Source organism: Desmodus rotundus, chromosome 10 (genome assembly GCF_022682495.2).
Source record: "Desmodus rotundus isolate HL8 chromosome 10, HLdesRot8A.1, whole genome shotgun sequence".
NCBI classification, from domain to species: domain Eukaryota; kingdom Metazoa; phylum Chordata; class Mammalia; order Chiroptera; family Phyllostomidae; genus Desmodus; species Desmodus rotundus.
In genome coordinates, this window is record NC_071396.1 from 11,466,035 (window position 1) to 11,490,741 (window position 24,707).

The 24,707-nt window shown below is 48.5% G+C and overlaps 1 protein-coding gene and 1 long non-coding RNA gene across 5 annotated transcripts in view; one reads left to right on the plus strand and one right to left on the minus strand.

The window, feature by feature from the left end:
• Positions 1 to 6,084: 6,084 nt before the first annotated feature.
• The window catches only part of EPHX1 (epoxide hydrolase 1), a 30,892-nt gene continuing 12,269 nt past the window's right edge, over positions 6,085 to 24,707 (plus strand). Inside the window, exons 1-2 of one of the 3 annotated variants that reach the window (XM_045184423.3) lie at positions 6,186 to 6,293; positions 12,425 to 12,529. The gene's annotated coding sequence lies outside the window, so the exon portion shown is untranslated. Of the gene's footprint in view, positions 6,104 to 6,142; positions 6,294 to 12,424; positions 12,530 to 24,707 lie in introns of those variants that run through there. The other 2 variants (XM_053912632.2, XM_024576162.3) reach the window with 2 other exon arrangements.
• On the minus strand, positions 14,277 to 23,238 carry LOC123478226 (uncharacterized). Of its 2 annotated transcripts, none has more exons than XR_011650512.1 (3): positions 22,446 to 23,238; positions 21,359 to 21,552; positions 14,277 to 15,648 (listed from the first exon to the last, which is right to left on the minus strand). It is a non-coding gene; the product is annotated as an uncharacterized lncRNA (long non-coding RNA). The 2 variants fall into 2 exon arrangements; XR_006653382.3 differs by having other exon boundaries at positions 14,277 to 15,653; positions 22,446 to 23,237.

The following is a 24,707-nucleotide window of genomic DNA, read 5'->3' on the forward strand; positions in this document are numbered from 1 at the left end:
GTAAAAAGATGTTCAACCTCGTCGGTTGTCAAGAGAATGCGAATTAAAATGATGAGATGCCACTGCACACATCAGAATAGCTAAAACTAAAAAGACTGACCATCCCGAGTGCCAGCAAGAACACACAGCAACCAGAACTCTCTCACGCCGCTGGTGGACGTGGAAACCAGTACAGCCGCTTCAGAAAGCCGACCGTGTCTTTAAAAGTTTCCCATGTATCTACCATCCATCCAAAGAGTTGTGCGTGCATGTTCATAATAGCTTTCTTCACAAATAGTCAAAAACCAGAAACAAGCCAAAAGTCCGTCAGAAGGTTTTTGGGTAAATAAGTTGTGGATGTCCATATATAGCAATACTACTCGTCGATGAAAGGGATGAACTATTGCTAACACGTGATAGGGTAGATGAATCTCAAAACAATTACACCGAGAGAGAGAAGCCAGACATGAAAATGCATACTGGGTGATCTGATTTATATAAAATAGAGAACAAACCGGCCTACAGGGACTGCAGGTGACCGCAGATCCTTGCGGGGAGGTGTGGGTGGGAGGATTACAGCGGGACCTGGGGAAAGGGCGGGGTGATGGGTATACCCACAGTCTTGAATAGGGTGACGGTTTCACGTGAGTGTACATAGGCCAAAACCTAGGAAACTATGTTCTAAATATATGCAGTTTATTGCATGCCAACTATAGCTCAATAAGGTGTTTTGAAAAAGAAAAAAACCAGCCAGTGGTTGAGTGCTGGCCTGTGAATCAAAGGGTCGCTGGTTCGATTCCCAGTCAGGGCACATGCCTGGGTTGCAGGCCAGGTTCCCCACTAGGGGGCATGTGAGAGGCAACCACACATTGGTGTTTCTCTCCCTCTCTTCCTTCCCCTCTCTAAAAAATAAGAGTAGTGACAGCCCCCAGTCGCCACACCTCCTGTGACCTGGACTGCACTGTTCCCAGGCAGATGGAGAGCCGCACTGCAGTTTGAGGCTCTTCCTACCCAATCTCCCTCCCTTCGCAGGCATTTCTACCACCTACTCCATTGGCCCGTGCTTTCTAAAGGACTTGAGGTGACGCAGCATCTGGTGTTCAGCCTCCAAAAAATACCTTTTGTGGGACAGAAGTTCCAGGTCAGCCTCTTACGCTCTCAGTGCATTCCTCTGTGGTTTCGGCCTGACATCAGTCTCCTTGGCATTTCGTGCATGTGCAACCCAGAGATGCAGGCAAGTCAGGGCCTGTGAGGTCACCCTTGACCATTCAGGGACAGGAACTAATACTCCCGCTTTCTGTCCCCTGGGTGGACAGCTCTCATAAAGCTTCTCGGAAGGTTCCATAGAATCAAGCACCAGTTGCTCAGAGCAGTAGCCAGTTTGAAAACATCCTTGTATTCTTTCCCCCTTACCTTTCCACCTCTCTAGCCCTTAACGCCTGCCCCCAGGACAACTTCCCAAGCAAGCTACTTACACAGAAGAGTTTGTCTCAGGCTCGATTGTGGGGGGAACCCAGATCTAAACACTCTTGGAAATTAAGAACGTGATAGCTGAAGTGAAAAGTGGGGAAAAAATTGCAGATACCTCAGAAAATAGATCCAAAAAGAAGCAGAAAACAAAGAGAGGAAAATCAGAATCAAGGTTTCAAAAATAGGAATTCCAGAAAAAAGAAAATGGAGTGGAAGAAATCCATATTATTTAAGAAGTGTTTGCAAAATTAAAGGACGTGCACTTCTAGACTGAAAGGGCCCTCCTAGTGCCTTGCACGAAGGGTGGAAGTAGACCAAATGTCAAGACCAATGAGCTCAGAACCTCAGAAAGTGGGGGATAAAGAAAAGATGCTGGAAGTTTCCGGGGCGGGGCGGGGGGGGGGGGGTGTCTTGAAAAGGCTCAGGCATCAGAATGGCCCTGGACTTCTCAGTGGCAATACTGGAAAAGCAGAAGATCATGGAGCAATGCGTTCAAAATTCCATCCTGGAATTTTTTATTTTGTATTGAGCCAAAACTATTAATTCATGGGAAGCACTGAATAAAGACATTTCCAGGCACACTGAGGTTACGTTTTACTGAGGTAACAATCTCAGCACTTTGGAAATAAAACATTTGTTACTCGAAGTACAGGTAGCTGTGGCTCCACAGGCCTCCTGCTCCAGTCTTTCATCCCAGGCTCCAGGAAGAAAGAGCAGAACCTCCCAACCACTATTAAAACTTCTGCTCAGATGTCACATCCTGTTCTATTGATCAAAGCAAGTGACACGTCCAAGCCTGATGTCAGTGACATGGGGACTACATGCATCCTCAGGGAGGCACGGAAAGTCACATAGCAAAAGGAAGGAATATGGAAGCATGGAATCCCTGGGAAGAGTTACCTACTCAATGTCTCGAGGTTTTACCTCCCACATACCCTTTTTTTAAGAAGCCACTCAAGCATGGCTTGGTTTGGTTGGGCATTGTTCCACGAAGGAAAGGTTGCAGGTTTGATTCCTGGTCAGGGTACGTGCCTGGGTTGCGGGTTCGGTCCCCAGTCTGGGCATGTATGAGAGGAAATCGACTGATGTTTCTCTCCTTTTTTTCCCTCCCTTCTCTCTCTAAAAATAAATACAATCTTTTTCTTTCTTTTTTTAAGCCACTGAAGGATGTGTTCTTCTACAGTGAGGGAGTGACCCAAGGAGGAGGAAGACAGGGGCGGGGTGGGAAGTGGATAAAGGAAGCAGACACTACACAGGAGCCCGCAGGGAGGATTCCAGAGGATGGCAGTGAAGGGGGAACTCAGAGAACAGCTCTGAGTTCCAAGGATGGGGCAACTAGACCAGACAGGAGGCAGGTCAGAAGGCTCCTCAGGCACTTTAAGGAAATAAAATTGAAAAGTCTGACATGCCCTGGCCGGGTAGCTCAGTTGGTTAGAGCATTGTCCTGATACACCAAGGTTGTGGGTTTGATCCCCAGTCAGGGCACATACAAGAATTAATCAGTAAATGCATAAATAAGTGGAACAACAAACCAATGTTTGCCTCTCTCTAAAATCAATAAATAATTTTTAAAATGTTTGAAAAGAAAATCTGTTGTGAATAAATTTATTATAAAGGGATTTAGATGACTGATAGGTTAGTGTTGAAGTAGCGATTGGTACATAAATACCGCATTTTTCGGACTATAAGATGCACCCCCCAAATTTGGGAGGAAATGGGGGTGCATCTTATAGTCCAAATGTAGATGACCTGACTCACGGCGGGGGGGCAGGGGGTGGCAGTGGAGCGGGTCACAGGAGGCAGGAGCAGGACCACATTTTTTGCTTCAAAATTTTTTTTTCCTATTTTCCTCTAAAACCTAGGAGCATCTTATGGTCTGGTGCATCATATAGTCTGAAAAATACGGTCATTACACAAATTTTACCAATGTTAATTCTAGGGAAAACAACATGTTATAAGGGAAAAGAACATTAATCATAGCTACTAGAGATCAGCTCGAATTGCCTTCATAATAATGAAAACACTGAACAGTGATACAAGCAAATGTATTCGGGGCAGACAGAGGAGATGGGAAGTCCGGATAGTGAGGTCAGTTGAAGAAAGAGCTAATTTCCATATCAGTTAAGGTCTTCAACAGATAGTACCTAAAGTGAGGTTTAAAAAAATGTAAACAAATATAAAAAGAATCGGCTAAAAGGGTTAGAGCTGGGTTTTGCTCTTTAAGAAGGATGGGGCGGGGGTGGGGAGAAGAAACTTTTGTTGGCTTCAGGCCCTGTAGAGCCACTTGATGCTTCAGACAACTGACTGATCGTAACACGGAGTTCAAATAACAGTCCTCCCACCCCTGCAAAACAGGGACAAGACGATCCTCGTACTTAAGTACGTCACAGAACTGTCCGCTGCAGGCCCATAGAGGGCCCACGAGGACCTCTGCTTTGGCACTGTGTGTTTACAGACCAGCTAATGTACGGAAATTCTTCTGTTGACCTTGATCTTCACAAGATTGTGTTGTTGACTGTTGCCTTGGAAGTTCTGGGAATACAGTATAGTCAGAGACCTCTAGAAATCTGGGATAAAGTGGTTTGGGGAGTCGATGTGAAGTCATTTAAAAGAATTTTCAGGGTCAGTGGGTCCTTTCTGTGGACATAGGAAAAGTGCTTAAAAGTCTAACATTTGACATCTTTCCTCTTCATTTACAACTATTAAAAAATGCAACGGAGTGTATTTTAAATGTCTTCTTGGCTTTATCCAGTGACTCATGAGTAGGGCAGCATCCCATCCGGCAAAGAGAAAGGAGCTCCAAAGAGTTGTACAAAACGGAATCAGTTAAAGGCAGAAAGAGGGATGGGACAAGGAGTTAATAGCAAAAGAAAAGGTTGTTTCAGGCAAGGTCACCTTCCTTGGAGGGGGGGGGGAGGCAGGGGTCTAACAGGAAGATGACCTCACCAGTGCTGACCAGGTACTTCCAGAGTGACTGATTAACAGTTTCATTTATTTCTGGGAGACACTGAAGCAGCAGTTAGGTTAGGTCAATTACATCTGGCTTCCTGAAGGAGGGCCTAGCACAGGTGACTCCATTTTTGGCCTGTTGTCTCTTTTAACATCTTTTTATAAAATATGAAGTCTATATAAAATCTTAAATTATTTTGTCTGTGTATTGACTCAGTGCATAAGATATATCTTTATAAATTATCTTGTCCCTTGTACATGGGCAAGTTTCCAGAAACTGGGGGTTCTGCTTATGTTTCATTGGTTCATTCGGAGCACCACATGCTAATCGATGATTGGTAAATATACTTGATTATAAAAATGATGAAAAGACAGATATGAAACAGTTCTATGCAAGCGGTATTCTTACAAAGTGTTCTCTCTTTAGGAGATTTTGTAAATCAGCCATTTGGTGTCCCCACCCCCACCCCTTTGATGTCACGTGCATTTATAATCAGTTCATCTTGAAATAGATAATAGCTTTGTACTGAGGAATGGGTGATATGCCCTTTTGGGAAGTGAACTATAGTAAAATACACACAGGGTCTGCTGCAGTCAATGACCTTTCCATTGGCAATGTATTGGGAAGCATCCACAGAGCAGGGAGTGCCCGGGAGGGAAAGCTTGAGGTGGGGAGCAGAGAGAGAGAGAGAGAGAGAGAGAGAGAGAGAATTACATATTAAATACTTCAATGTGTATTTTTTAAGATCAAGGATATTCACCTAGAAAAATTCAGTTGTCACAATCAAGATGTTACACATGAATATAATACTGTTATTCGATCTACAGGCCTTCTTCAACTGTCTGCAGTCGTCCCAATAACGCTCCTTCTAGGAACCTTCTGGGCCGGCCCCAGCCCGCACAGGGCATTGCCGTCGTTTTCGTGCTCACGTCTTGTCTTTCCCGACGTGGGCATTTTTTGACCTTGACATTTTTGAAGAGTACAGGCTGGTTACTTTTCAGAATGTGATTTAATCTCGGGTTTGTCTGATGTTTCCTCATGATCGACTCCTATTATTCATTTTTGGCATAAAGAATGCTGTTTCCTTCCCAGGGAATCAGGAATTGATCTAGTTTTCAATCCGAAGTTGTCCCCCTCACACATTATTTTTCATTCTACTGGATGTTCCTGAAAACTCCCCAGAAGTTTGAACAGAGGAACAGCTTTTGTTCTGATTTTTAAAATATAATTTACTCTAGAGAGCATCTTATACCCATTCTTTTGCTCTATCCCAAGGGCTTTTGGCCGAAAGTAAGTAGCATTCTGTCCCACGTTTGCCCTGGGGAGCTGGACTCTGTAACTTACTTATTTATCGACTGCTTATGTGAACGTTGTACTTTGAAATATCTAAGTGTCTTAGATTTCATATTCTAAGGACTCAGCTTACAATCTCACCGCCATTATTTTACATAAGAACAGCTTTATTGAGATATAATTCACATACGCCAAAACTCCCCCTATTAAAGTGTGCAGTTCAGTAGTTCTTTTGCATATTCGGGGTCATGGGGATGCGGCCGTCACCGTTAGCGAAGTTCGGACTGGAAGTCACTGCATCCGATCGCTGGAGGCGTTCGCGGACGCGGCCCCACGCCTGCACTCCGAGGAGCCCCGCTCCAGAGCAGACGCAGAGCCTTAGAGCAGGGCAGACTGTCCCAGGGCCCTCAGGTAACGACAGAATCCCGGACGTCCCTGCTGCCCTGGGCGAAGCTGGGACCGCCCCACGGAGGGGGATGAGCCTGGGCGGGGTCAGCGGTGGGGCTCCGGGACCGGCCGCGGACGTCAGGGAACCGGGAGCCAGAGGGACAGTGTGCAGGTCCCCGCAGGAGCCTGGGATCCAGGGAACCAACTAGCAAACGTAAGTCCCTGGGGCGCCAGCGGTGCAGCTTCGGGGGCCCTGCGGCCAGGGGGCGTTTCCAGGGAGCATAGGCGGGGCGAGACCCGCGGCGCGGGGTGGTGCGTGAGGATGACCGGGCCTGGTGGCCACGGGCGGGGGACTGTGGGGTCGCGTCGTCTAGCAGGCTGGGGCTCCAAGATGACTTGCAGACAGGCCTCCGCACCCACTGGTGTCGTGCGCCGCCTGTCCTCCCCATCCGCAGCTGCGTCCTGGACACTGGACCCTCGCGTGCCAGAGCCTGGCATCCAGCCACCTTTCTGGCTCCGAGGCCGGGTGGTGACTTCCACGGCCCTGACCCGCTGGGCACAGTCCCTCGTCAGGCTGTCCCAGAGACTAGTGATTCCAGGGTTGCGTCTTAACTCCACAGTGTCATGCATGTGCCTGCCCCCCAAATCCTACCACCTATCTCACCGTGTTTTCGTTGCAATGAGCTTTCTTGCTATCTCTGCCCATTACGGGGGCTTTTCCCTCTCTTACCTCTTACTCTCCTCTCCTTACTCTCCTCTCGGGAGGGCCCGCCAGCCCACTCAGCCTGGCCAGGCCCAGCCTCCCGCCCTGGCAGGGGGGCACTGACGCAGAAGCTGTGGAACTTGGCTTCTGGCCCCTCATGTGCCCCGCCCCTTCTGAAGGAGGAAGCTTTGGGGGTTGGAAGGTGGGGGCTCTCGCAATGCTGAAATCCTAATTTTGACTACTTTTTTCTTCAAGCTGTGTCCCCTTTTCCACTGTCCTCCCCTCCCCTCCAGTGCATAAACTTCAGACTCCCCAAAACCGCTATCTACCCCTGGCGCCTGGGTGGACAGACATCCTCTCCCTTCCCTGACACTGTGGCTCTGCCCTGGCATCTCTGGGGTAGGGTGGGAGGTAAGGAAGCCTAGGCAGTTGGCATCTCAGCTTCCAGGGAGGCGCCTTTGCCCAGATTTGTGAGCTGTTATGGGAAATGGCTGAGGACATTGGGATTTATGCCTGATTCTGGGCCACTGCAGCCTCCTCTGAATTCAGTGTGGTTTAAAATAAACAGTTTTTTCGAGAAACCCCGCTGGCGCTGCTCCAGAAAGTACCATCATCTTCCAGTGCCCTGGTTACTTCCTGCAGGGACTCTGGGCTTGGGGGACCTTGTGGGGAGCTTTCCCTGGCCCTCCTGGGCCTGATTCAGCAAAGGGCTCTAGGGTGATCAGCAAACAGTTTTTCTTTCCCAAATTTCCACACCTAGGAGGGCCATGGGGTAGCTCCCTCCTATTTCCCCGGAGGAGGTGAGGGTGGAGCTTAAGGACTGCTCTCTGCTCTAGGCATGCGGTCTGCAGTTATGTGCGGGAAAGATGGACACTAAACAAGATAAATTCATGAAATATGAAGAATGCTAGAAGATGTGTGCAGTGCAGAACAAGCATTGAAGAGGGAAGGGGCCTGAATCTCAGGTAGAAGGAGAAGGCCTCACTGAGAAGTGACATTTGAATAAACCTGAGGAGTAAGGGAGTGGCAAGCCGCTATCTGGGACAACAGCGCCCCAGGCGGACAGAATAGTAAGTGCAAAGGCCCTGTGGCAGATGTGTGCTTGGCATGGCAGAGCTTCTTGTCTGCATGTGGGCCAAGCTGCCAGCAGTGTTCTCTAGTGTGAGTGAGCGACTGGAACCGGGTGAGCCAGGATGAACTGTGACCTCCCTCGGGAAAGTGAAGGAGGTCACAGTTCCTCCTGTCTCCTTCCTCACCCACCTGAGAGGGAGAAGACTCCAAACTTTCCGCCGCCTCCCACACAGTTCTGGGATGGAAAGACGCCCATGGAAAATAACTGCTCCGCAAGGCAGCCAGGGGAACCTCAAAGCCATCTGCTCCAGTCCCGCCCGTCCGTGTGATCCCACCTGGCTCTCGCTGTACCTTAAGCATCCTAGTTGGACAGACTTACAGGAGTAGATGCCATTTATGGCAAGTGACTGCCCTTGGGCAGAAGGACCTTTAGAGAAAGGGCATCTGGCCACTGGAGGAAGTGGAGTGCCTCCCCCAACCTCTTCCTGTGGTGTCCTGGTGCGTGTCTGACGTCTAAACCCAGCACAAATCGGAGCTCACAGGGAGCCCCCATGTGACCAGTGCCTAGTGCCCCTCCCACCCACATACCCAGGCTTAGTGGCTATTCACCTGACACCGTGATTCTCCCCCTTCCAGCATCCTGACCAGGCCTCGACGTGGGCGGGCAGAAGCTACCCAGAATCCATTTCTTTAAAATTCACAGACATGGACCATGGCCTAGGTTACAAAATACAGAAGGGCTAAACATGAGCTGGTGGCCACTGCTGAAGAAATAGCCCAGAGCGCACCCACTGTGGCTGAAGCAGGCACAGCGGGCACGGAGCGGGCATGTGGTGACTTGCGGGGCTTCTGGGACCTCATGCTCGCACCCACCTCTGATAGGGCCGAATCCCATCGTTAGGGGTTCATTCCTTTGAGAGGTGATACAACGATGCAGAAAGAGAACTGGCATAGAAGGAGGACCCAGCTCATGTCCTAGCTCTGCCTTTCACATCACCCTCCCAGGGCCTCATCCATACAAGGACGAGCTTGGACTATCCGATCTGTGAGACTCTCTGCAGCTCTGATATGTGATGGTTCTGTGCTTGAGAAGTCCAACAGGACCTTTGGGAAGGGAATTTTGTAGGTGGGGAATGGTCAGTTGATAGGGCCTGGGTGGGCCCTGCAGTGTTTTCCAGGTCCACTGCAGGCAGCTGAAATAGAGCCCAGGCCCTGGCCCCAAGGTGCACGGGCCAAACCTCAGACAGAGAGCCCAGGCCCAGACAGAGGCCAAAGAGTCACCGCCCAGCCCAGCTGGCCTCCTGGGGTCACCTGTGGGTGGGCTGCCTGTGGGTATTCTTGGCCTAGGCCCAGTGCTTTAGGCTAAGGTGGAGCAGGCACCCCAGTAGTTCCCCCAAGAGGGAACCAAAGCTTTGCCAGGGATCCAGCCATCCCTTTCCCTGAGGAGGGAGGAATGGTGGGCGCCAGGAAGAGCTCCCGGCCACCAGGATAGAACAGCACAGTCCTAACCCCGGTTACGCAGTCAACCCTTGAACAACACGGGGTTGAACCACTTACACATGAGTCTGTTTCAATAAATATATTGGAAAAAAATTGGGGAGACTTGCGACAATTTAACGAAACTCACAGAAGAACTTTTAGATTTTTCTCAATAACATTTTCTTTTCTCTAGCTTACTTTAGTGTAAGAATGCAACAGATAACACATAAAACACAAAATATGTGTTCTTCAACTGTTTCTGTTTTGGGTCAGCAGCAGGTGTTAGAAGTTTGGAGGGATCAAACGTTATATGTGGATTTTCAGCTGTGTGGGGTGTCGGTGCCCCTGCCCCACCTTGTCCAAGGGTCAGCGGCACACCTAAACACACCGTTGCACAAACCCAGGTCAAAGGGAAGCAGACTCTTCTACCCTGGAGGTCTGTTTGTCTTTCTGGGGGCACGGGTCATAGTTCATCCTTTCTTACCCTGCAGTGCTACTTTCACCCTCTGAAGTCCCGCCTACAGCAGTCCTCCAGACGGGCTCAAACACCTGGCGTGCAGTCTTCACGCCCATTGGTCCCCCCCACTGCCTGCCTTCGACTTTTGCTGCCAGGCGGGTAGGCATGGTTCTCACGAGGAGCCAACTTAGTGCACGGTCCAGGCACCGCAAAGCCACACCTGTTGGGCTCTCCAAGGTCTAAGGGAAAGTGCTTGCATAATAGGGAAAATGCTCTTCTCTCTGAGGAGCTCAGAGACTTTCCAGAAGATTCTCTAGCCAACTGAAGGAGGAGGGCCATAGGCCTCATCCCCAGTCAGAAGCAGAAATTGTTCAGATGTTTTCTGGCACTTACTAGTGGGTTTAACTCAAGCAAACTACGTAGCCTCTCGGAGCTTCATTTTTAAATCTCTTTAAAATGGAAAAAATACTCCTTCCTCCTCGGGGTTATTGCAGCACACGAGATGATGTGTTTAGTGTCCCCAGCCTCCCTCATGGGAGGCTGTGGTGCCAGACACATACAGACGCCCTGGAAGGGTTTGAGTGTCCCCGCCCTGGGCCCGGCTGGCTGGCCTGAGCCTGGCTCAGCTGTGGCCCACTGTGAGCCTGTGAGGGTGGCAGGGAGCTAATGACGGGAGCAGGAGGTCTAAGTGTCTCTGTGGCACCAGAGAGCCATGCAGTGCTCAGAGGGACGGGGGAGGGGGCTCTCCACCCTGCCCCAAGGGCTGCCACCACCTCAGGGTGCCCCTGGCAGCCCAGCCTTGCCTTTCCCTGTGGAATAAGAGATCTTTGCTACACTGAGTGGTGACTTTCTGGTGCATTCCTCTTCTGTTAGAACTGGAGACTCGTGAACCTTTCGGAAAGTAAGAGAAACAGTTTGGTGCCAGTGCCAAGACCCACGTTTAACCCCGTAGTGACAAGGGCAGCTCAGGAAGTCTCTTGCCAAAATGGATATCCTTTCCTGCTTCCTGGGTTTTCTGCCTGTGGATACTGTTTTCTCTGGGAGGTGGCAGGAGAGGCAGGCCCAGACGCCCAGTGGGGGAAGGCCCCCCCACACACACACCTTGCCTGGTCCGTGCCTCCTGCCCATGGGCAGGGCTCCTCCCAAGGTCATGGTCATACTCTGTCAAGAGGGCACGTCTTAATTTCAGAGCTGCCCCAGGACCTTTGGTTGAACTCCATGAGCAGTTCAGCCTTTGTGACTTCTTATTCCTTTTTGCAACCTAGACGTTGCTGCAAGCAAGCCAACCCCATCGAGACACCAGCAACCCAGGGCATTCCTCGAAACGCTGCCCCTTGTCTTTAGGGCTGTTCCCAGGAAGCACAGGCCCTTTCACTGTGTCCTGGACAAGAAAGCAGCTCAGGTTACTGAGCCAGCACCCACCTAACAGTGCGATCCTGTTACACACTATTGAGGAAGCTTCCAGATGGGGAGCTCATTGCTGAGAACTAGCCCGCCAGGGTGGAGGAGGGCAGGGTAGTGTGGTTAGTGGTGGGAAAGGAATCAAATAGGCATATTATATGGCCCACTCCTATTATCCCCTGAAATAGGAGTCTTTCTCTACTCAAATAGAGAATTGGCAAGTACTGAAATTCTGCAAAAGGTCATGCTTTTTTCTCATAGGTAGTGAACTGTGTTTCACTTGGGTTTTTTTCCTCCAGTAATTTAGAACCAATGGAAAACCTGCCAGCTCTTATTTTAATTGGCAGAACATGAGATGGAACAGGACTTCACACGAAACTCCCCAACCAGGGAATGTGGCCACTTCTGCCTGGAGAGAATCTGGCCCCTCCTTGCATTATACAACTTGAGGCTGGCAGGTCGTGCAAATGAGCCTGTGGGGGGGGCCCCAGCTCAGGGGTGTTTCTCCTTATCCCAGGCCATGCTCCCTTCCCCACACTTCTGCCTTCCGGCCACACTGGGACCTTCTGCCCTGCCCTCTCACGAGAATTACCGTGTAACTTCCCGTCTTGGGTCAGATGGCACTTCCTCAGGGAAGGTGCCATCAGCTTCAGACTAGCGCCCGCCCGCCCCCCCCACCAACTGTAGTGTGCCATGTGCTGGCCACTTTACCTGAGTTAACTCATCAAATCCTCTCAGCTCTCTAAGGGAGGTTCCTCGTTCTCCCATCTTACAGATGGGGAGACAGGCCTGGAGGAGTGGAGTGAGTTGCTGTCCTGAGGTTACACGGCTGGCAAGTGGCAGTGCCAGGATTCAAAGTGGCCAATTAGTGCCTGACCACCTGGTGGGCTGGCTCCTGACTCCCTGAATGGTTTCATCAGGCCAACAGTCCCAGATTCTATCCTTCCTGTCAATACAGCACATGGGGAGTCCGGGGATAGAGTGGAGTCCCTCCGAGGCAGGTGGTGATGTCCCTTCACTCAGGCCCCAGAACACAGCTCCCCCAAGAAGGCTGCCCCCTCACACTGTTTTTACTTCTTTTACTCCCCTGCCTTTTTGCCTTTGAACCACATTTCCCCTTTTCCCTGGTGCTGGCGCCAGCCAGGGCTCCCAGGGCTAGGCTCCAGGTCCCGCAGGGCGAAAAACAAGGCCCTTCCTGGTGTGGAGCTTTTTGTTCAATCCAGCTCACCCACAGGCAGCCTCGCCCCATTGTGAGTCCTGGATGGGCCTCTGGAGTGCAGAGGAAGTGGCTGTACGTGGAGAGGCTGGCAGAGAGCTGAGCTGTGGCTGTGCAGGTCAGGTATGTCCCTGCCAGGGTTCCCCCCATCCGTGGTGGGCCAGCCTGCCACCCAGAGTGGGCTCTGCTCCAGTGGGTGAGCCTGGGAGTTTGAGGACTCACTTCTGGGAAGCCCCTGGGAGCCCCAGGGCCTCGGTGGCTGTCAACAGTGTTTTGGCACTGGTGGTGGAAACATCCCTTTCTGCGTTGCCTTGGCAGACTGGCCCTGGGATGGATGGGAAGCCATCTGTTCTTCCCTTTGCAGAATGTCCATTTCGCCTTCCCCAGGAAGGGCGAAGAGGGGCCCAGGCCTGAGGAAGAACACAGACCCCCTGCGCCCACCTTGCTCCCTGGCCTGGCATCCCACGGGCACGTGGTACCATCAATTCCCTTTCCTCCCTCTGCCCCACAGGGTCCTGCCGAGGCAGGCTTCCCCGAGAAGGCGCTTGAGGTTCTCACGCTCATGTGAGTCTGACTCACAATCAGGACCACTGCAGCTGGCAGGGCAGGGGGCGGAATCTTCAGGAGCTGACAGGGCTGGGCCTTTCTCAGCACACTCAGGGCTGTGTCATTTTGAGACATGCAGGTACAGACAGTTGGCAGACGGACGTACGGGCCTACAGCTCAGAGGAGTCTGGGTTAGAGACACGCATGGCTGTCACTTGTACAGAGGTAGCAGTGGGAGCCACTTTCACAGAAAGAGTGGCCCCATTTGGACACGGGTTCTCTGGCAGTTCCCGTTGCTCTGGCAGCCTCGCCAGCTTTGTTTACCCACTGTCACACTGCCGCCAGGCCTCTGGCCCTCAGATGTCCACGTTTCCACATTAACCTTTGTCCCAAGTGCTTCTTGGCCACTAGAAGATCATGGCCACTGGAAAGTCACGCAGAAGGCATCCCAGCCGCAGCTGCTCAAGTGTGTTCTGTGCAGCTCAGGGGCTGTGAGGGTGGCTGAGTCACCACTGATGTGGGATCCCAGGGTCTGTCACCATTGTGGTTTTGCATATTTTACAATTGCGTAATTATTCTGTTTTTGAGTTGACAGTACATGCACTTGGTAGAAGTGATTTTTTTTTTTTAAGTGCAAAAGCTTATTCCTTCCTTGCAGTGATCACTGTTTTGAGTGTCTGGGGGAACTGCAGGGACAGCCTTCCCCAGGGACGTGGGTCCTCTGGTGCCCATTAATCCTGCACATTTCTCTGCACGCCGCTGTTTTCACTTAACTATGCCTCCTAGAGATTTGTCCATATCGGCATTTAGATTTGCCCCTGTTTTCACCTTCTGCGTAGTATTCCCTGTAGGACTACGCCACCGCTTATTTCCCCAGTCTCCCGTTGGTGAGCACATGGGTTGTTCTGAATCTTCTGCTTTTACAAAAGAAAAAAAAGCGGTGAATATTCTTATCCCCATAATATTTTATGTAAATGTAAATTCAGTATTTTAAGGACAGAAATTCCTAGAACTAGAATTGCATCGAAGGCCATCTGTATTTTACATTTTGATGGGTATTACAAAATTGCTTTTCATCCAGGTCTGAATATTTGCAGCCAAGTGGAACCACACTCTTCTGTCCTCAGTAAGAATGTGTGTATTTATCATAAAATGTCTCAGAGATGGAACATTAATGTGACACTGAAAACGTTAAAGACCAAGCATTTGTTCTTGAGAAGTGGTCCACTGGGGGCCTTGCTATATTCTCTTTTCCCCCTGACTTTCTCAATTAGTTAGGGTTATGCTAGGCTTTATAGAACAGAAAACTCAAAGCAATAGTGGCTTAAATAATATAGAAGTTTATTTTTGTCATGCAAAGAGAGTTTGAATAGTCCAGGCCTGGGCTGGTGGCTCCAGGGTGAACCCAAGCTCCTTCTGTCTTTCTCCATCATCATTTTAGCAATGACTTCTATCCTCGACATCACTCCATGGTCCAAAGTGGCTACCAGAGTCCAGCCATCATGTCTACATCCCAGAAAGCAGGATGAGGAAGGGGAAAGCAGGACAGGGAAGGGGAAGGGCAAAAGGTGCCTGCTTCCCAGCTGAGTCAGCATTCTTTACATAGTCTTCCACACACGTGCAGGGCCCTCATACTGCTGTGCAGGTTGCGCACTGAACAACGTTAGAGGATGCCATCACCAACTTAACAAATGAAAGCATAGGCTGTAATAAAGGACATAAGGTGTTTATCGGAGCAAAGGAGGAACTGCAATCCAGGGCACAGATTTATGGAACAACCTAAATTGTGCTCCAAAGGAAACAAAGAAAGGGTTTATAAAGGGCAAAATCCCAAGAGCTGTTCTCATTTCGGTCCTCCATGAAAATGAAGGACGTTGGCTAGGTCAGCTGGGAGTGGTTAGGCCCACTGTGTAAATGGAGGATGCTGGTTGTGGACATGGATGGATTCCTTTCAAGGTGAAGAATGCAGACGGTCTGGAGACCGTGATGAGGAGGAAGTCAAGACCATACTTGTCCCTGGAGCAATCATGGTTCCAGGACGTATGCTGTCCAGCCTTGAGCTGAGCTTATCCATAGGTCAGAACGTAACAATAGTTCCAGGAACTGGACGTGCACAGGCCCCATTTCCTCAGTGACCTCCTGACTCCACTTTAAGTGACTCTCTTAGCAAAGTTTATTCCATTTTATTTTCTCCACCATCACCATCCACATCGTCAACATCATTCTGTTTTTATTTACAGCTACTTCCTAACAGCTGGCAAGGAGGTGTCTTGTAACGAAGGCAGCATATTAGGTGAATTTTTGGATAGTCTGTTGAGAAATGGCTGTTTTTCCTAATTTACACAAAGATAATTCCTGGGCACTGCCTCAAGTACACATACAGCTCTTTGTCATCACTGAATCACTTTGTCATACTGAGCTGCAAGGAAGACAAAGAAATGTAGTGTTTAGCTGGGCTTCTCTAACTAAAAAATTCCATTGCTAAGAGAAAAGAGGAAAACACAGCCGACCGTCTGCCGTGCTAACTCAGTCTGTTGGAATGTGTGCTGGAGCGGTCAGCTCAGTAAGGGCTGGGGTAGAGTGTGGACTTGTGCAATCCGCCATCCAGTTCTTCTCCTCGCGCAGCCATGAAATCCTCACATCACCAAGTATATTTCCTGACTTTACTCACTCCTCTCTTGGCATGTACAGATGATCTGAACTGCAAACACAATTCTAAGTTAAAGCTCCTGGTTCAGCTCCATCATGATGGAGTGATAATTTATAAAATACATAAGGGAAGGGGACTCCTTTCAACTAATTCAGAAATGAATCCGGAAACAGCTGCCCTCCTCAAAGGTCAGCACTGTCAACTCTGACACCGAACACAGATATGGGTTCTTGCGGTTCTTCCCTTATACCACGCACTCTCTCTCTCTCTCTCTCTTCCTACCTTTGCACATGCAGTCTTTGCCCACCATTCAATTCTGCTTGGTAAACTCCTATTTGTTCTTAAAAACCCCACTCAGTGACCCTCTCCTCTGGGAAACCGCTGTGGCCTACTTAACTACTCCTGCTTTTGCACACTTCTCTTCCATGTACACCATGTGCCCCTCAACAGTGCAGAGAAACGAGTTGCCAGGTGATTTCATCGTTGTACAAGCACCGCAGAGTGTACTTACACAAACCTAGAGGGGATAGCCTAGGCAGCAGGCATGTGACTGTACAAACCAACAGAACATGAAATCAAGCACAGAAAATTACGCAATCAGGAAGTGCAGTAAACACAAGGTAAGGTGACGAGACGTACGAGGCTGCTGCTGGCGCTCGCAGCACACTGTGTTACAGCAAACATTTTTTATAAAGAGTACACTGTAAAATAATGGTAAAAAGTATAGTATAGGGAACACATAAACTAGTAATGTGGTCATTTGTTATCAAGTATTATGTACCATACATAATTGTACGTGCCATATTGTTATACCACGGGCAGAGCAGTAGAATTGTTTACACCAGCATCACCACTAACACGTGAGCCATGGGTTGCACTATGAGGACACTAGGGGATAGAAATTTTTCAGCTACATTATAATCGTATGGGATCACTGTCATTTATGTGGTCCTTCGTTGACCAAAACATCATTATGCAGCACGCAACTGTACAAGTATTTTATCAATCACCAGAAGGATAGTATTTGTTCATCTGTTCATCCTACTAGAGCACAAACTCCTGCAGGTACAAGGCTGTGTCTTCCTCCCTGTGTCTGCAAGGACCCCAGCCACAGTCACGCACAATATTTGCTGAACCACCCTCTGGTCCAAAACCAAATTTATACTCGCTTTTTTCCAAGGCACAGATCCAAATCTCTTATTTACTTTAAAAAACAAATGACTTCTTGACACTTTAAAGACCACATTCAGGTTACAGAAAAAGAGTTCACTTGAGCTTAAATGAATCCTGTGTTTGAAAACTTGTAGTTCTGCCTGAAGCATAACAAGTTACCATGTTCAATGATGAAACTGATATGCTTTTTAACAGTGCCAGAGAACAAAGCACCTACCTCATTTGAACTCCTATATTTAAAATTGTCCTTTGTGGGACCCAGAGAGACAAAAGTAAACTAATAAATTGCTTCACTTGCACCATTTGTCACTTACAAATAGTTTACGTGTAGTCAGCCTCTTAAGGGTAATGGCTAGCACGTTGCTCAACCAGCTTTTCCACTTGAACTCATTCCTGACTGTTTTCCCATGTTTTATAAACGCATGCCAGAACTTGACCTCACTATAGAACTGGGGGAATTAAACTGTATATAATCTCATTTCTTACCTGAGTAGTCAATTACTGCTCATCATGTGTCCCTATAAGCTCAGCCTCCTACAAGTCAATGACCACTGTTCTCCAGTCAGTGTGTTTTTTAAAAAAATAGGCTGTTTTGCAACAAAAACCACACTTTCCTTACTAGACAAGCTAATCTTTTTTTTTTTTTTTTTTTTTTAAAGGAAGGGTACTGTGGCTCCAAGAGGGAAAAAATGCTTTCATTCAGAAAGGCTTCCCTCCTCCAGCACCCAGCCTCCCTCAGCAAAGTATTTTGTCACTATTCTGGAAAAGTACACTAAAAACCAAAACAACAATCCAACTGGATAAACTGCTTCTGGAACTTTGGGGGTGGATCCATTAAGCTTTAATTTCGGGTGCTAGTGTAACAAAGCAGGCACTCTCAATTTGAACTGTATTAACAATTTTTGTGGGTTTTTCATAGTGTCTCCTAAATGGTGATATATTGAAGTGATTAGAATTGTTTACTACCCCAGCAAGAACTGACCACATGGAAGAGGTAAATATAGCTCTCCCTAGAAAGGTGGAGGCTTAGCAGACAAAATTCTGCCCCTAATGCTGAGAATATAATTTCTATGGGCAGATAGAAAAGAAGAGCTGAGCCTACCCCCAGGGACATGTCAGGGAAAGGGCTGGTGGCCAAAGACATGCATGGCCTATGCTGTCCTTCATCCTCCCATCAGTCCTGAGTGAGGACACCTGTGACGGACAGCAGGTGCCCCAGACCCTAGGTGTCCACACCGTGCGGACAACACCGTTACTCCCAGCCTGCCCATACGCAAAAACTGTAACGGGGCTGTGGGGCATGGGGTACATAGCCTAATAGGGACAGAGTCTCTCTGGGGTCTCTTCCAGCACAGAGACATCCCACACAGCAATAAGGGATTTGGTGGAGCTTTGAACCAGGCAATCTTCATGAACAGCCTGTGAGGTTGGCATTATTATCCCCATTTTACAGGCAAGGTCATAGATGCTCAGTGACTTGGTGACTTGCCCAAAGCCCCCCAACTAGTAAATGGTAGAGCTGGGATTTGAACTACTTGAACAAGGAAGCAAGCTAGATGCTCCTTCAGTGTAAAGTCCAAGGTAGTCCAGTTTTAAAGTCAAAGGTAGTCAGACTTGCTGTTTGGGGAGGGGGTATCGCATGGAATGGGGGTGGTACATGTAAGACAGGCTGGCTCCTTAGAAGATAACACCCAGGTGGACCATGCTGCTTCCCCAAACTCACAAGGTATTTGCATAAGACTTGATATATGGTGGACTGGGCAATAGATAACATGTCCCCAGGTGACCCATCGGTTACATCTGCTTGTGGCTGACTTCTGAATCAGTAGGTCTCATTGATCAGAGCCCAGGTGGGTTGCCACAGTTGAGAGGCAGCATACAGGCAGTGGGGAGGCCTGTCAGCCGGGGCCACCTGGGCTCGTCACAGAGCATCCTTGCAGAGACTGCTCAGCACACCTCTGAGCTGCGTCAGCGCACCTGCCCCAGCCTTATTCTCCATGTCTCTCTTTTCTAGGCTGCACACAGGCCTATCTGTCCCCTTTCTGTATATTGTAATCACTGGGGAATTTCAGTCATTATTTCTTCAAACAGGTTCTCAATCCCTTGCTCGCTCTCTCCCTCTCTCTCTCTTCTCCTTCTTGTATCCCTATGATGTAGATGTTGTTACACTTCATGTTGTTTTAGAGGTCCCTTAAACCATCCTCATTTTAAAAATTATTTTTTCTTTTTTGCTGCTTTGATTGGGTGATGTTTTTCTACTTTGTCTCCCAAATTGCTGGTTTGATCCTCTGTTTCATCTAATCTGCTTTTGATTTCTTCTAGTGTATTCTTCATTTCAGATATTGTATTCTTCACATCTGATTGGTTCTTTCTTGTTGGTTTCTATAGTGGAAACCATAGAAACCATTGGTTTCCATTGGTTTCTATGTCCTTTTTTATGTTCACTATCTCTTTGTTGAAGTTTTTCACTGAGTTCAGTTGTAGTTGAGTCTTGATTGCTGTTGGCCCATCTGTGGGTGGCAAGGGTTGACCCTCAGGCTGGCTAATTATAATTGACCCTGACCACAGTGTTCAAGCTGCTCTGTGGAGGCTGACCATACAGAGCATAATTGTCCCCAGCAGAGTCTGGTGCCCAGTACCAGGTGTAATTTGGTTTGGGGCCTTTTGGGAGGAGCTCCAGTGCAGGTCAATGTCAGACACTAACTGTGACCAGCCCTGAGCTACCTGTTAGGAGCTACAAAGCAATCCAGTTTGTGGCTGCCTCTGCTGGGCCTGGGTGTGTGTGGGACGGGTCAGGAACAAGACAGCGTTGTCCACTTTCACCACTCTTATTCAACATAGTAGTGGAAGTCCTAGCCATAGCAATGAGACAAGAAGAAGAAAAAGAAATTGGAAAGGAAGAAGTAAAACTGCTATCATTTGTAGATGACATGATACTGTATGTAGAGAACCCCAAGGATTCCACAAAAAAACTACTAGAACTGATAAATGAAATCAGTAGAGTAGCAGGATACAAAATATATATTCAGAAACTGGTTGCATTTTTATACATCAATAATGGACTATCAGAAAGGGAAACTGAGAAAACATTCCATTTGCGATTGCACCCAAAAAAAAAAAAAAAAAAAAAAGATAAAATACCCAGGAATAAATTTAGCCAAGGAGGTGAAAGACCTGTACTTGGAAAATTACAACACACTGAAGAAAGAAATTGAAGATGATACAAATAAATGGAAGTATATACCATGTTCATAGATAGGAAGAATTAACATTAAAATGACCATACCACCCAAAGCAATTTATAGATTCAATACAATTCCTATCAAAATACCTATGGCATTTTCATGGAACTAGGACAAATAATCCAAAAATTTATATGGAGCCACAAAAGATCTTGAATGGACACAGCAATCTTGAGAAAGAAGAACAAACCTGGAGGTATCACATACCTGGTATCAAACTATACTACAAGGCCATAGTAATCAAAACAGCATGGTGCTGGCATAAAAACAGACAGACAGACACAGACAACAGTGTGGTGATTACAGGGAGGACAGGGGTGAGTGTGGGGTAGAAGAGGGTGTAAGGGGGATAAATGGTCTTTGAAAAGTATAATAAATATAAACTATTAAAAAAACAGATCAATGCAATAGAGAGCCCAGAAATAAACCCACACCTATATGGTCAATTAAGCTATGACAAAGGGGATAGAACATATAATGGAGTAAAGACAGCATTCAATAAATGGCGTTTGGAATATTGGACAGATACATGTAAAAAAAGGAAACTAAATCACCTTCTTATACCACATGGAAGAATAAACTCAAAATGAATTAAAGACTTAAACATAAGACTTGAAACCATTAAACTACTACAAGAAAACAGGCAGTAAAATCTTTGACATTTCTCTTAGCAATATTTTTTCTGCTATATCGCCTCCAGCAAGGGAAACAAAATAAAAATAAATAAATAAATGGCACTACATCGACCTAAAGAGTTTTTGCACAGCAAAGGAAACCATCAACAAAATGAAAAGACAACCTACTGGATGGAAGAAGTTGTTCACCAATGATGCATCGATAAGGGGTTAATATCTAAAATTTATAAAGAACTCATACAACTCAACACCAAAAAATCCAATTAACAAAAGGGGCAGAGTACCTAAATAGCCACTTACTTCTTCAAAGAGGACATACAGATGGCCAATACACCTATGAAAAGATGCTCAGTATCACTAATCATCAGAGAAATGCAAATTAAAATCACAATGGGATGTCACCTCACACCTGTCAGAATGACTATCATCAATAAATCCACAAACAGCAAGTGCTGGCGAGGATGTGGAGAAAAGGGAACTCTCATGCGCTGTTGGTGGGAATGCAGATTGGTACAGCCACAATGGAAAATAGTATGAACATTTCTCAAAAAATTGAAAATGGAACTGCCTTATGACCCAGTGATTCCACTTCTGGGTATATATTCAAAGACACCATGATGCACAGTCCACAAGTCCACCTTCCCCAGAGGACTGTAACCAGAAGGGCAGCTTGGGTATCCAGTCTCCCATTGTGGGACCAACTCACCAATCTGCAGGCCGAGAGAGAGTCTGGGGTTCTCTGTTCACCTGTTACCTTGGAGATGGGTTTTCTCTTTGCCTCTCTTCTTGATCCTGGAGAAGAGCCAGGGTTCCTCCCACCTCAGGCCCAAGTGTTCATTCAACAACTCTTGGTGGGCTCCCTGCATCTGCCAGAACTGGGCTCAGTGCTCGCTGGGATACCTTGGAGAGCAAGAGAGATGGACAGGCCTTCTTAGAGTTTACAGTGCAGTTCTCCAAGTATGGTCCCCAGCCTGGCAGCAGCAGCATCACCTGAGAACCTGTTAGATATGCAAATTCCCCGCCCCTAACCCAGGCCCCTTGAATCAGAAATTCGATTTAACAAGCTCCCCAGGTGATTCTAACACATTCTAAAGATGAATCACTGATCTACAGCATGGGTCCTCCCCTGAGGGCAGCCGCCCTCCCCTGGGGACACTCGGCAGCGTCTGGAGACATTTTCCTGCTGTTTTGCTTTTCACAACTGGGCGAAGGGGGATACTTATTGGTTTCTAGTGGGTAGAGGCCAGGGATGCTGTTAAACACCTACAATGCACAGGACAGCCCTCAGAGTAAAGAATTACCTGGTTTAAAATACCAGTTGTGCTGAGGTTGAGAAACCGTGTCCTAGAGGCGATAGAGGGCAGGGAGGGCAGTGACTCTTTTCTCCCTTTATTCCAGATTTGTCGCAACTGGGGGCGGGAGGCTTCCTCCCCCCACCCCCTGACTCAGCTGTGAAGTGAAGGGGTTGGACTCAAAGTTGCTGAGCTCCTTTCTAGCTTGAGTGGTCATTGGCTCCAACCAAGCAACTGGTCTGCCCCCTGGAGGTTGGGCTGATTGAGCCCTCTTCCTCCTTAGGTGCCAAGTGGCTGAGAGGGGCCTTGGGAGGGAAGGGCTCTGTCACCTGCCTAGTACCCCCCATCCCCAAACCAGACTGTTGCTACCAGAGTCCAGATGGCCTTGGGTTTCCCGGTGAACATTCCCTTCTCCCCACTGTGAGCGATGTTGCTTCCACCAGCCCAACCCCAAGGAGCCCACGCTGGGGAGAGAGCCACGAGCTGGCCCAGCACACTCACCTGCTTTGTGCAGGGAGTGGGCAGGCAGGGCGGTACCTTCTCTCCTGAGCCTTAAACCTTCGCTTGTCATACTCTAAGTAAAGCAGCAGCCCTAGCTGGGAGTTCCGGGGCCCTGAGCGCAGCCGCAGCACCCTGGACCCTGCAGACCCCTGACGCTGCGCCGCTCAGTTCTCATTCCAGGCGTGGGGAGCGCGAGGGCGGAGTTAACTGAGCGGCCGAGCTCTGATTGGTCGGATTCCAAGGCCCCGCCTCTTCTCGGGGCTTGCTTACCCACCACCTCCTTACCCATTAAACGAACGTCTGCTCTAACTGGCCAGGAAGGGGAAGTTCTTGTTTATCACCATTCCATTTTTTGGAAAAGATGTGCAGGCCTGGGAGGAACGCTGGGGCAGAAGGCCGCGGGTCCCGAGCAGTCGTGGCTAAAAACGAGGCGGAGGAGACACAGGAGGAGGAGGGGGCGTGCAACCTGCTTGGCGACAGGGAATGAATGCTTTGGCTACAAATTCTAATCTTCACAATTGCGGTGTGATTTGGGGCAAAACTCTTGCCTGCCCTATATTTGCCTTAAATACATGAAAAAGGAAAAGTCTTGATGAAATTTAGTTCCTTCCTGGGTGGCTTTGCAAGGACCCTGGTTCATCAGACCCCTTGAAACCCCGCCGGCGATGGTCCACGCCTGTTACAATGGGCTAAGGTAGAGCACCTTACTTCGTGTGAATGTAACACTCTATTAAACAAAGGGCTGTTACTGGATGCCACATCAGCCCACTGTAGTAAAGTCTGCTTTGTAACCTGAGATCTGTGGCTTTGAAGCACTCCGTGAGCCAAGTAGTAACCCAAAGGGGGAGATGGACGCTTAATGGTGGACGCACTGGGTATGGTTCCTAACAAGAATGTCACCCTGGATTCTAAGAAGTATACCAATGGCCAGAGAGATGAGGTTGGGAAGCGGTCACAGTCATCTAAGTGTGGGTGACAAGGGCTCTGGTTCAGAGGAGGGGCTGGATCTGAGTGGCATCAGGACTTGGTGATGGGGGGTGTGGGAAAAGAATCAGAGGTGGCTCCAGGGACTTAGTGTGGGGTCTGGGAGGTCAGCGGGGTCATGGACAGAAAGAGGGCGGTAGATTTCCACTGTGGTGCAGGAAGGGGAAGGCATCCAACCCCAATGGTTCCCTGTCAGGAAGCTCCGTTTCTCTACCACTGTAGATGAGTGTTTCAAGGAACAGCTTCCGGTGGCCTAATGCTCAGTTTAGAGAGGCAGCTCCTGGCAGAAGCAAACTTCAGGGCCTCAGCAAGCCCCCACCAGGGTCCTGGGGGGAATTGAGGGCACGCCAGGGTGGGTTTCCCCGCAAGGTGCTCCCTTCCTAGGGTTTCCAGGATAGTCAGGTAAAGGTGGGGGTAGGTGTGCTGAGGCCTAGTCTGAGACAGGGTGCTTTCTCCTCCGATCGTCCAGCAGCACCTCCTCTGGCTCTGGCCTGGGGACCCTGTCCATGTTCGTGCACATTTTTCTGAACTTGAACCTTCAGCGGGTTACTTCCCTGGGACTGTGGAAGATGAGGAGCCAGGAGGCAGCAACCATGGCCCGTGTCTTTCTGGTACTGGTGTGCAGGGAATAAGTTCTTCTTTCTTCCCTTCTGAGAAAAAAGACATGGGAGTCAGACGAATGGGAGTAAAAACATTGATATGAAATGTACTCTGGCCGGGTGACTCAGCTGGTTGAAGCATCATCCTGTACACCAAGAGGTCGTGGGTTCAATTCCCTGTCAAGGCACATACTTGGGTTGAGGATTCAACCCCTGCTCGGGGTGCGTACAGGAGGCAATCAATCAATGTTTCTCTCTCACATTGATGTTTCTCTCTTCCTTGCTCTGTCCCTTCCTTTCTCTCTAAAATCAATAAAAAACATACCCACAGCTGAGGATTTTTAAAAAAGAAGAAGAAGAAATGTAACAGACAAATCTATAGACAGAAAGTAAATCAGTGGTTGCTTAGGGCCCAGGTGGGGGGCGTTCAGGGGGTGATAGCTAAAGGGTACAGGGTCTCTCTTTGTGGTGACGAAAGTGTCCTAAAATTGTGCTTATGGTCACACAAACCTGTAATAGACTAAAAAAGCATTGGATTGTACACTTTAAATGGGTGGATTATAGGTCATTTGAATTATATCCCAATAAAGTTGTTAAAAACCAGCTGAGATGTTTGGGCTACCTAACACTCTCCCTCCCACCCCCTAGTTGAACTTAACCTTGCAGCACTACAGACCTC